We start from the raw sequence: 13,357 nt of genomic DNA, 5'->3' as shown, positions 1-13,357 counted from the left end.
GTGAAATAAGAGATGGCCTCATTTCATCTCATTTTTACCTCTTTCTGTGGATCACTGGCTATCAGTAGCTGTCCTCTTAAGCACTAAAGATCAGATTTAGAAGCCTGAAGGACAGGACAGGCTCACAGTAGGATTCTTGAAAAGCCTTAGTCTGCTTTCTTCTGCATAAGATATAAAACAATAGCTTGTTGCAGAACTACTGAATTGAAATGTTATAATCAGGCAGAAGTAAATACAAAGCAACATTTATTCCATACACGTTAGCACAAGATAATGAAGTGTTCCTAGCCTGTAAGGGTTTTGCTAATACTTATATCAGTAGCCACGAGTCACCTTATTTAGAGAAAATTAAAAATCAAAAGGAATGGATGTAAAAGTGTTAAATGAAGTAAAGATTTAGGCTTCGTGTACCTTTCTCGTGGTATATTCATGTATCATAGAGACTCTAAGCACTCTGTAAAGAAGCGTTGAAAAAGGGTGTCTGTTAAGAGAGAGCATCTGGTTACAAGTTAACAAGCCAAAAAATGAGTAGTGTTTGGCAAAAATGAAGTGTCACGTTGAAATAAAATAACATAGGAGGAAACTGTTTTTTCCTTAGCTGCATCATAGGCATTACTTTGTACTGCAGAAATGCAAAACTTGAAATTCAAGCATATAAATTTCATAAAATCTTTGAGGATCTATCTGGATAGTTAATTTGCAATTATTACTGTGTAGTATAGAGAAAAACTTTAACAGAGTGGTTGCAAGAAATACTGTATTCAATTTTGAAAGAAGATTTGATTACCCTTCTGCAAAATAAAAATGAAATATTATTGAACTAATAATGCATGGACAAAAATAACAAATGCTAAAATATTTGCTTGGTGGTTGACTGATTAAATATGTTATAGATTAATCTACAGTATACCCATACCACAGGTAGGTGACCTGGTTACAACACTTCTCTCCTGATCCATTTATAATGCAAGATCCAAATCCAGCAATCTGATCTGTGTGGGAGGACCCACACACCTGTGCAGAGGCTCACTTAAGCCAGTGGAGTGTTGTACAGAGGAAGGGTCATGCCTACACAGATCAGCTTACAGCCAAACTTTGTGTGGATGGGACCTAAATTTGTCCCTCTCATGCTCTAAAATCATGGACTGCTTAAATAAAGTAACACAAGTTATATGGTGGTGGATACAAAATTGTGAAGCCATTATTTTACTGTGGCTAGACTATATTGTTTAGATTCTGTGCTACTCTGTGCTTTTTCAAACAGTTATTTTGAGAGCCTACGTGTAGAATAACCATGTTCTTGTACAGCAAATTACATAGAAAACTTCTTGTTTCATTAAAGCCCTAATTCACCACATCCTGATTTATTCTAGAGTGTTGACTTATCAACTCTATTTTTCCCTACAACAAGATATTATTTTTTGAGTTAAAGCAGTAATCCCCAAAGTTCTTTCGCTTGTGAACCTAATCACAGCTTGATAATTTTGTTTGCCATAATATATACATATGAATATTTGATGAAACTAAACTTCTGTCCACTTTTCAATGTGTTTTTTTTTTTAATTGTTGCCATGTCAAAGTCCTTAGTTTACTTAACGCTCCTCCACATAAAAATCTAAGGCAATAAACCACTAAACTTCCATCAACAAAGCCACATGAAAATAAAGTTCAGATTTTTCAGTTAAATTAAAACTTTAAAAGTCTTTTCACTGATATATATAGAAAGATAGAATCTTCAGGTAAATCGGTTCTAGTTAGTAGTAGTAAAAAATTTAATCTGAAAACATAATAAGGAACTAAACCACTATGTAAAAATAAAGGTCTAGTATGTGGAAATCAGCCCTGAAGATTTGCATCATCATTGCAAAGTTCACTTAAATCATAAATTGTTGGTAAATAAAAACATGAGAATATGAGCTAATGTATCCCATAGCAAAAAAAAAAATCCCTCTCAAACAAAAATGTGACTGATAAAGTTATACGATTGAATTCTGAAGCATAAGAATTAGAGGGTGCAATTTGGAGTTAAGTCTTATGCTGGCATGATGGGTCAAGTCTTGGCTTGATGAGTAAATCCAAACACAAACACACCTAGTATAATGCCTGCTGGGTATAATTTAATTACAGAAGATAAGTATAATTTGACTTTATAAGCACTTTGTGAACAAAGGAACAGTTTAACCATAATAATATTTTACTTTTGTTAATCCAAGACCTAGGAGTTTTATGCACATTAGATTAGATCCTAAACTAACAAACATATAAAAGCAATGTTATTCAGGAAAAAGTTTATTTTGCATGCAAAGAGAATGTTAAAATTCTTTAACTTGGCAAACTGCTCTTTTGGTGTTGTCTTTGTGATCTCTATTTTACCTGGATTATTATTTAATGATTTGAAATGCCATGCTTCCTGAGGTTTTACTGGAGACATCAGTGAGCTCCAGAGAGAAAGTGTGAAAGGATTGGGGCTTGGTGAAGAAGGGAAGGCCAGGCCAGGCCATCCTCTTACATTTAGAAGGAGCACATTATAAGTTTTAGTCACATGGTATGATAGGAAAGCGGAAGGAAATTTATCTGACGTTTTCTTTATGAAATTTCCACTCATAGGAAACATTAAAATTTGGGGAAAACATTGATTTAGGTGTTACTGATGGTCGTGGTCATTTAAGGCAAGACATGGTCCGCCTTAGTTCTTTATTCCCATTGAAATATGGGAAATTTAAATGTCACCCTTCCCACAGCCCCTAGAACAATGATGTCAGATTTTGTGGAGGATTTAGGGTTCTATAAAAGGTCTAAGAAAGCACAAAAGAGTGTGGGTTGGTAAAGGAGTGGTTTATAATGGAGGTGGGTTGACAGCTACTACATTTTGCAGTTCTCTGAAACTATTTCATTCATTCTTATTCTTAGTAGGCATTAGCCTACTATTTGTTCTTAAAAGCAACAAAGAGAAACCCTAATTAGCATTTCAAAATCTTGAAATGTATTACTGCAGCCTGTGTCATCAGGTATTTCAGTCAAGTCTCGGTGAATTGATTACTGCTTCAATTCTTGGAACTGGATTACTTCAAAAGCTTAAGTTACAATTTGTGTTGAAATGGATATAATGAGCAATCTGCTGTTATTACAGGGATATCTGAGAACCAGTGATGGCCAAGCAACTGCTGTTGAAGGAATGGGGGGGTCAGAATAGCTTCTTATATTTAGCAATAAATATTGTCATATTGTCATTTTAATACAGATATCCTCTGGCAAAGTGAATAGTCTGCTCCAAAAATTTACTTTAAATTCCCATAATATTGCCTCCTTAAATTGGTATGTTATTATTTCTGCTAGAAAAATAAAACGTAAATTAGTAATAACAATGAAAACATGTTGATATGCTCATCTTGCTAAGACTAACAAAGACAGTAAGTCCATAGATACTGTCTATCTTGTAACATGTGAAAACTCTCAGATAGTTTCAGATGGTCCTTCTGTTCTCTATTCATAGTTCCCTGGTACACTACCTTATACTGGCAAGAGTAAGCTGATAAGAATAACAATTCTTTCCTGAAGAAGCAATGTTTATGTACTCTTTGGGTCCATCTGCCTGTCATATATTTCTCCATGTTGAATCTGCTGGCGAACTCCAATCAAATGAGAGGAGTGTGTTTTAAGGACATTAACTTGCGACAAATTTGGTGAAAATCAGGATCTAGATGAAGGAAGATGCTCTCTTGCCTCTGAAAGGTGGGATGAAGCTCTAGAAACACATTTATCTAGATGTAGAAGGCAAGGCCTAGTGCACGCAAAAGGTAATGAAACAGACCCCTACAGGGGGGATCTGGTGTGCCCTTTCTTTTGTCTCAATTAGACAGGTTGCTGCTGTCAGATACAAACTTCCATCCATTCTTAACACTATCTTGATGCCATCTTCCCCACTCAACCTAGTAGAAAGGTCTGATAAAATGGGAGGAATCAGCATGAATTTTTGTAGCAAGAATTTATGTTTTGAATCAACTTGAATGCTTTTGAGAAGTCAGTGCTTATATGGAAAAAGGTAATCTGGTTGATAGAATGTTTCTGGATTTTTATAAAGTTTTTGACAAAATCCTGTATTAGATTACTCTGAGCAGTAAAAGCAAGTGCCCTTGTGAAGAACTATGGAAGTATCTCATTAAACAAAATGACTGGGCATTAAAAAGTCAGACTAAATTCAGCGCTATTAAACAAAGTAATGTGCAGAGAAAAAGCACGTGAATCTATGCAAACGCATTGGTGGTTTCTGGATGAGCTATTTATTATTCAAGAAAGAGATTCTGGAGTTACTGTGAACAGTTTTATGAGATCAGTGTAATGCTTAGGGGTTGTCAAGAAAAGTCCTTAGCAGAAGAAGGCTAACACAGCAAAACAGAAAATACCCTTAGGTCACTATGCAAACCGTGGCTGTACCAAATATCCAGTTCTAGTCACTCCTCACCTCAAAAACAACAGAGAAGACAACAAACAAAATCAGTAAAGGTGATCTGAAGTCTAGAACAGATTCATATGAAGAAAGACTAAATAGACTAATATTCTCCTGTGTCTTCTTGGGGCAGAATAATTAGTCTGTCCAGGGAATACCACATAGGTCTGTATAATCATAAATGGTGAAGAGACCTTATTATTTCTCACATATAAGACCTTGTGGGCATCAATGAAAATACTGGGTAACAAGTTTATGACAAACAAAAGGGAACAACTTTTCATACTGGGCACGAATCAGAAATTGCGGCTGCAGAACATTGATGCCAAAACATAATGAGCTTAAAAAGCAGATGAATGAGAGGATGAAAAAAACAATTTAGGACTATTAAGCACAATGCAATAGCCTGTGACTCAGGATGTCTGTCGGTGAACTGAAGAAAGTGGAGAGCATACAGAGGGGAAGTAAAATTGTGTGCACGCCCAGTTCTTAGTCTTTAGTTCTTAGTTCTAGTCTTGTCAGAGGAAACTGTTCTTGCACATTTCTCAAGCAAAGATTGAGGTCAGTCTTAAAAAACTGAAAGCTTTCCTGGAAAAAAGAAGTGTTTGTGTGGGCTGGAGAAAAAAGGCACAGAGCCTGGGAATCTAATGAGAAAAGAGACTATGTCACTTTTAAAAAAAACAAAATGAGGGACTCAGAAGGAGATAGCGAACAAAGCAACCTGCATTTCTGGCACAACAACCCCAGGCAATGCTACAGGTTCAGGGAAGAGTGGCTGAAGCTGCCCAGCAGAAAAGGACCTGGGGGTGTTGGTGGACAGCCGGCTAAACATGAGCCAGCAGTGTGCCCAGGTGGCCAAGAAGGCCACCAGCATCCTGGCCTGTGTCAGGAGCAGCATGGCCAGCAGGAGCAGGGCAGGGATGGTGCCTCTGGACTGGGCACTGGTGAGGCCTCACGTCGAGTGCTGTGTTCAGTTCTGGTCCCCTTACTACAAGAAGGACATTGAGCTGCTGGAGCATGTCCAGAGGAGAGCCACCAAGCTGGGGAGGGGTCTGGAGAACAAGTCCTACGAGGAGAGGCTGAGGGAACTGGGCATGTTTAGTTTGGAGAAGAGGAGGCTGAGGGGAGACCTCATTACCCATTACAACTACCTGGAAGAAGGTTGTAGAGAGGTGGGGGTTGGCCTCTTCCCCCAAGGGAATAATGACAGGAGCAGAGGAAATGGTCTGAAGTTGGGGCAGGGGAGGTTTAGATGAGATATCAGGAAGAATGACTTTACTGAGAGAGTGGTCAGGCACTGGAACAGCCTGCCCAGGGAGGTGGTGGAGTCACCATCCCTGGAGGGATTTAAGAAACGTGTAGACGTGGCACTTCAGGGCATGCTCTAGTGCCCGAGATTGGGGGGTGGGTGGGTGTGTGTATGGTTGGACTCAGTGATCTCAGAGGTCCTTTCCAACCATGGCAATTCTGTGATTCTGTGATGGTATCAACTGCTCCCTGAAAAGCCCCTGGAGAGCTGGGGCTGCTGTCCCATGTTTTGAGCAGAGGCACGATAGCATTAGGTACGCAGGGTCTTGGCTGGGATGGCCATTCTCATCGCCTACAGTCGAAGGGCTGCAGCTGGTGTAAGGCAGAGGTGTTGTGCTGGGCAGCTAAAGCACATCAAGCCGTGGTACGCTCTGTTGGGTTTTGAAAGTGATCCCTACTTGGCAACACCTCTGCTACCCCTGACACCACCCCAAGTTCCCTTTCCTCCCACTTCCCATTTCAAAATGCTCTGCTTTTCAGAGGTTTTCATTTGCTGGGGATAAGCAGCATGATTCAGACCTAGTTTCTTCTAATTTCAGAGCCTGTCACGTCTCCTGCTGATACCATTCCAGATGCTGATGACAAATCCCTTACTCTATCTTTCCCAGGCAAAGAGGGCTGGAATCTTCAAGAACAAGAATTTTTCCAACCATGTCTTATCAGAAAGATTAATTCATAGTATTGCTATAAGATCTGAGCATGCGTTTGGCAAAGCCAAGAAAACATTAATCAGATTCTGTACTCATCCATTGCAATGTTACTGAAAAAGCAAACACATGGGGGTTGTAGATAGTGGTATCACTGACGGAGGAAATAACAGTTAACGCCCACCATGTTGTCCTGCAGAGCTCTCTTTTGAGATTACAAGCTATCTTTTCTGCTCTTTTTATTCGTTCTCTTTGTCACTTGAGTTTTTTAAGCTTCCTTAGTTCTTTCACCCAGTTTTTGGTACTTTGCCCAGCAGAAGGGCAGCTTCTGGCTTTATACTAAATATGTCTCAGTTTTCCACTGGGCTTAGCCTTAAAGTTACAATATACAAATGTGGCAAAGTTACTTTTCCCTCTCCCTGGGGTTTCTCTGAATTTACAGTCCTATTGTGTTCCTTAATTAGAACATTCCTTCTATCCTAAATGGCTTTTTTGACAGCGTTTCCAAGGTTGTTATGAAGTGTTAATTTACAGTCACTGTTTCACCTTGAACTCTTCTTAACAGGACACAATAAGACAACAAGGAGACAATAAGAAAACCCACTAATTTGCCCTGAATCCCAGTTTTAGTCAGTGGGACCTGCATTGCCATAATCACACCCCTGACACCATTATACTTATTATCTCCTTGTTACTAGGATATAAGCACAAACAACTCCACATTACACCAGATGAATGCTAGATAGCTCTGAGCTTGTTTCATGTGATCCTCACAAAGGTTTGTTTATCTGCTGGATGTCTCCAAAATACCCTGTGAGAGAAGCTGCTGCTTTAGAAATATGCCAAAAAGTCCACCAGGCAGATTCAATGAATAAAACCAGGCAGCCAGAAGTGAAGTATAAATAATTCCTTAGCAAGAGAGAAAGGATTGATTGCTTAAGGGAATATATGTGAGCTTGCCTCTCTTCTAGAATTCATAAATATTTAAATATTTCTGATCCACACATCAAAACAGTGAACACACAATCCACCCAAAGAGTTAAAGCCTGAACAACCACTTCAGCTGTGGCAGTGAGAAACACAATTATTAGTGTTGAATGCTGCTTGAAACAAGGTTGAAAACGTGAACAAAGATTTTTGGCTGTTATTTTATTTATTCTGGGTTGGTAAAGCAGACCTTATACTTTTTTCCTTTTTTTTAAATAGACATTGTCAATTTATTCTAACTGGAACAACATGGAAGACCTTGCATTTTCAGCTAATGCCTAATTCAGAAGAGGAGAGACTGCAGATATTTAAGGATGAAGGGTATCTGTTCTCAGGCTCCATTCATCAGTGATATCCAAATGGGCTTTGAAGGCTTTCCTAAAGAAAAATATTTAGAATCTTCTAATGCAAAGAAGCACACTGCTGCGTATGAAGTCAATGGGACTATTCGTGAAGTAGGATACTATCAAACAAATTGGGATTTCACAATTTGTTCCTATTTCGAAAGATAAATCCTGCCCAAAAAAGTTATAAATAGTTTCCATTTTGCTAAGAATCGGAGGGAGACTGAAATGAAAGAAATGAATAGACAAACCAGATAATTGAGAGCTGCAGATGAAGATGCAACAGATGCATTTACCACTGAAAAAAAAATACCATCAGCTACTCAAGTACTTGGGGTAAGGTCTGCTACAATTCTTTGGCAAACACAGAGTAGCTGTATGAAACTGCAAAGTCCATACTGAGTAGTGTCAATGCAAGTGCCTGCCAAGGGACTGTGTTTCCTTGATTTCCTAGAACAGCAGAATCCCTAGAATTGACCTTTGTGAGTTCACTGTCATCATGTGCTCCTCTGCAGCTGGTTTCTGTTTGGCACGACAGAGAGACAGAAAAATACATCTCAATGCCTCAAGAAGAAAAAAAAATGTAGTGATGTCTCTCTTTCCCTGAAGGTGGCTGCATTTATTTCCTATCCAAGGAATTATTGTTTACTTCATATAGCTATGAGTAATTTGGAAAGAAATCAGCAGCAAGCTCCTATAATGAGACTCATTTCTATTACTTTTTAAGCAATAGTTTTCAGGGATATCTTCAGGAGTTTCAGGTATGTACAGGAAATAGATTGTCAGAGCCAGTTTCTCTTCTGTGATTTGCAACAATTTTGCTTTCCAAATTTTAGGCAATAAGACACCTAAAGAGAACAAATCCAGGGAGTGGAGAGGGACAACCAATTTTGCTATAAATTATTTCACCAAGGAGGATTTTGGTCCTGTTTTTGTACAAGCAGTCCATCCTTGTAAGAGCACTAACCCACTAACTTTAGCTGGAAAAGAGAGGAGGCCAAATAGTATCTTGTGAACTGATATAATAGAGGATGGATTTAATTGCCGGAACTCTCAAAACCAGAACCACCAAGAATGTAATGTGAAGAATAGCAATGTTGCACATACTCGGTCAGCCTTGTCTAAGTAGTAAAGTTGTACATATTATACAGGTGTACATATTAAGACTTTAACCCCTTCTCAAGTGCCTTTAATTTCTGTTCAATATAGGCTAACCTGAGAAACGTTCCACTTACATTAGAACATGTGTATCTATCAGGCATTATAGAAACAGAACAGTATCAGTGTTCAGTGGATGTGCTTTAAGTGATACTGAACCTGCCTCCCCATCCAACTTGAAACATGTAATAGAGTATTTAGACAGTCTTACTTTAGGGACCTAAAATTAGTTACTCTGAATCACACTCTAGCAGAACCTATTTTTGTCACACACTATATAGGAAGCTTAAGTTCCTTGGCACCTCATTCGGATGCTGTAATCACTCTTGCCCTCATCCTCCAAATAGATAAACTCTCTGTAAAACAGAAGTTTATGCAATAGGTATGTTTCTAAGTTGTAGTCTTTTGGCTCGTGACAATTTTATCTTTTTTTTTTTTTTTCTAATTAAGCAAAGGAAGTCATGTTGCCAGATGAGATTTTCTAGCTACAAACCAGCATATGTATGCTGTTTTATATATTTCTGTTTTTTTGACTTAAAACTAGTGATTTAAATTGCATTCACACATGTCAGGAAGATTGGTTAGACTGACTAATCCTACTGCCATTTTGCTAATTGTTTCTCAAGAAATAACTGCAGTTGAGTTCCTAGAGGCAGGAGGGTAGACGAGCAGCTGTAAGCACTGCTCTTCACGGTTTATACCTGACAAGGAACTGCTATTACCCAAAATCTTCAGAGCAACTCAGTTTCCCAGAGGCAGGGGAGTAAGCACTTTCACAGCAGACTGTAATTGCAAGCTCCTCTCACATCCCCATCCGGAAGGGATGGAGGAACTCCTTACAATAAAAATACCCTTGTTAGCCTAAAGACTTGCAGTTAGTAATCACAGAGGCTGCTTCTTGGAGAAAGTTACTGTCATCTTGTCTCAGTGAGCAGGGCGGCAGCAGCTTTTTGACTGTCTTTGGCATCTTTCAGTGCCTGCTTTGGATGGCTGTCCAATTTGGAAACACAGGCATGACAAAATGTTTGAGAATCCTCATCACTGACAACTTTATTTTTGTAGTGTGGCTCTGAGGTATGGCGGGGATCACAGACCAGGACAGGTATGACGCAGGTAATATGAAGCTCCTGTTCGATTGGGTGTTTTTTTCTCAAATTGTAAAACATACAGAAACCTGTCACTCAAAAAAATTATTCAACATTTAACTTAGGTTGGAAAGGACAGATGGGTCACTAAGCAAAATGTCTATATAGGAAAAGTAGTTGCCTGAGAGCTGAGACAGTAGAAACCATGGCTAAGGTTGAGTGACAAGTTTCCTAAACACTGGTGACAGTGCTGGTGTTAGTTGACCTAAGGCAGCAGGCTGTCCAGCAAGGGAATGTGTGAGCAATGTGCAACGTGACTTAAGCCACTGTTAACAGTTGAAATTTCTCATGAATGGCAAGACTGTGGTTTTTTTTCACAACTACAATGCTTGGATTTATCAATTCTCAAGATTTAATGACAAAAACAACAGGTGGCAACCATATTTGGGTTGCTCTCAATTCATATTCCTCCTACTTAATAAGAGAGGAAAAAGCTGTTGATGCAAGTAGCCAGACGGGTTCCTTGTTATGAATGCTGGTCCCTCATACGGCTCGGGAACCAAATGTGCTTCTACACACTGCTGCAGCCAAAACATATTGCAAACGTGAAGAAAAAACTTATTTTTGACTCACTTGGCAAAATGTGTGATTTTTTTCCTTTTAAACAGCAGAATGTCAGCATATTGGGAGAGAAGGGTTATTTTTTTAATAATTAGTAAATGTAATTAAAAAATTAATACGCAGAAAATACTTTGAAAATGCAAGTACTGTGTGTATGCTTACTATTGTAATTGCAAATGGACTCATAATCTTCTTTTTCCTTGTTTCAGATTCTGAAAATGGGAATCATATTTCTGAGAACAGAGTTCCAATTAGTATGATGACTATGTGAGTTGATGACGGCATCTTCGCACATTTTTCTCTGAAAGGTAAGTGTTTAAGTCTGGCAGAAGTTACTTGTGTGTCTGAGGTACAAGGGTCACAGATGAGGAGACTTCCTGGTTCAGATAAAATAGGCTCCCTGAGGTCAGAGGTGCTTATTCACAATGCAAAATACTTAGAAATGTGTGAAAAAGTCAAGCTTCAGTTTTAACTCAGGTTAGAAAGGTCAGAAACTGCAGGAGTGTTTTTTCATTATAGCATACCTATGAAGGAACAGAATGGAGCTTTGAAGTTCCTTATTTTTCTGCCAACTTCAATTTCAGAAAATTGGACTATAATTTTGATGTTTTTCTTCTCCAAGCCCAAACAAACTTTCCATACTTCAAATTTAATAAACAGTTTCCCCCATTGGAAATGGCTGTTTGGAGAAACCACCATTGCAATTAAGTAGGAAAGAAGAATTGCCCATAAGTGACAGAAAATAAGTAGTTTTAGACATTTCAGTTTCAAGGCACACATATTTTCACTTTTCCTGAATCGCGAATATTTTTTTAATACATCTTATGAGCCAGTTATCCAATTTATCCTTCTCTGAATTTATGATAAAACTATTCATTTCATAGTGTTAGTGACACCTTTTGCTTCTTCCTGTTTTCACCAAGCAAACACTAAAACAAGACGTACTTTGTCCCCATAGAAATTTGACCATAGTCAAGTTTCATTTTTAACTCAGGACAGAAAGGACAGAAATTCATGTAGAAATTGTTTTGTATAATGTAGATACGAGGCAACAGAATGTAATTGTAAAGCCACTGTGAAAGATGTCAACAAATACCCTGCAAATCACAATAAAAATTGTAGCCAAGTCCAACCATTTTATAATAATGTAGAAGTTGATATACATAATCTACAAGATTAGCTTATACAAAATCTAGGGACAGAAAGGTATTTTGAAAGTAGTGAATGCTAAACAAAATGATCATGCTACCCTTATTAAAAGTACAGGCCTAGGTAGGTGAGAAAAGGCAGAAATAACTTTGCTCCTTCAATACCTGCTTGAAAAGGCTTGAGCCTTTGTAGCACCTCAGTCAAGGGAAATTAGCGAAGTATCTCTTTTATCCCAGCCTCATCCTATGACCCAGAACAATTACTGTCACTGAAGTTTTGGGAAAAGGAGTTATTTGGTGCACTTAAAGTGATGATAGACTTTCCCAACATATTACATGAAAAAATACTTGATGGAAAGGTATAAAGCAGCATTGAGCCTCCTTTGGGTACCAAGGAAAAACTTATTTACGTAATGCTGGTTTATTAGTACTCTTCATCAGAGGAAACCTAGAGTGCTTGTGGCAATTATTTTGGTGACTGTAAATCAAAATGGTGTGACTCTGCTCACGCAGGTGTAGGTGAATGTAACACATGGGATCGTGTCCTCATGCGGTGGGCTGGAAATAAAGATAATATCTGATAAAAAAGGCATGTGGCAAAATGGTATGAATGTGCTCTTCAGGAAAATGCCAGGAGACTATCAGAGCATTATGGCCTTTGCTTATCAAACTGGGGTTTGCTCTGGCAACGTGCTTTTTGTAACGTGTTTCAGCGTTTAGTTAGCCTTTTTTTTTTTTTTTAAATTTTAAGCAGGGCTAGTTTGAGCATAAAGATCAGAAAACAGGATTTGCCCTTGTCAGTAGCTTTAAATCTAATCAGTCTGCAGCTGTTGTACGGTCACGGTGTAATTTTTGAGGGGAAATTCAATTAACAATTATATTTAGGAGACAGCTGGAGATAACAGCTATCGGTCTGGCCAGCGCTGTCGCCACGTTTCCATCCCAAGCTTTAAGTGACGCCCACAGCCACCGGCACCACCAGCCACGGCTGAGCTCCCAGTAACCCACCAGCCAGTTATTTCCAGTAAGCCCCTTAGGCAGCCACACAACCTGCTGCCAAACGCCGTCACTAATTACCTCCATCACAAAGCCCGTCCCTGCCTCACACCACAGTGAATTTTTTCAGATGAAAACCAACACTGGGTTCTCTTCCCAAGCCCTGCTCTGGAGAACAGCAGGAGGAACATAGAATCATAGAACCATAGAATGGTTAGAGTTGGAAGGGACCTTAAAGATCATGGAGTTCCAACCCCCTGCCCTGGGCAGGGACACCTCCCACCAGACCAGGTTGCTCCAAGCCCCATCCAGCCTGGCCTTGAACCCCTCCAGGGATGGGGCAGCCACAGCTTCTCTGGGCAACCTCTTCCAGTGCCTCACCACCCTCACAGCAAAGAATTTCTTCCTAAGATCCCTAAATCTCCCCTCTTCCAGTTTAAAACCGTTTCCCCTCGTCCTGTCACTGCACTCCCTGACAAAGAGTCCCTCCCCAGCTCTCCTGTAGCCCCTTCAGATATCGGAAGGTGCTCTAAGGTCTCCCCGGAGCCTTCTCTTCTCCAGGCTGAACACCCCTGCTCCCCGGGGCGGCGCAGGACCGACCCCCCGGCCCCGCCGG

Source organism: Calidris pugnax, unplaced genomic scaffold (genome assembly GCF_001431845.1).
Source record: "Calidris pugnax isolate Ruff unplaced genomic scaffold, ASM143184v1 scaffold147, whole genome shotgun sequence".
In the NCBI taxonomy this organism is placed as follows: Eukaryota; Metazoa; Chordata; class Aves; order Charadriiformes; family Scolopacidae; genus Calidris; species Calidris pugnax.
Note: the sequence above shows the minus strand (reverse complement) of the source record.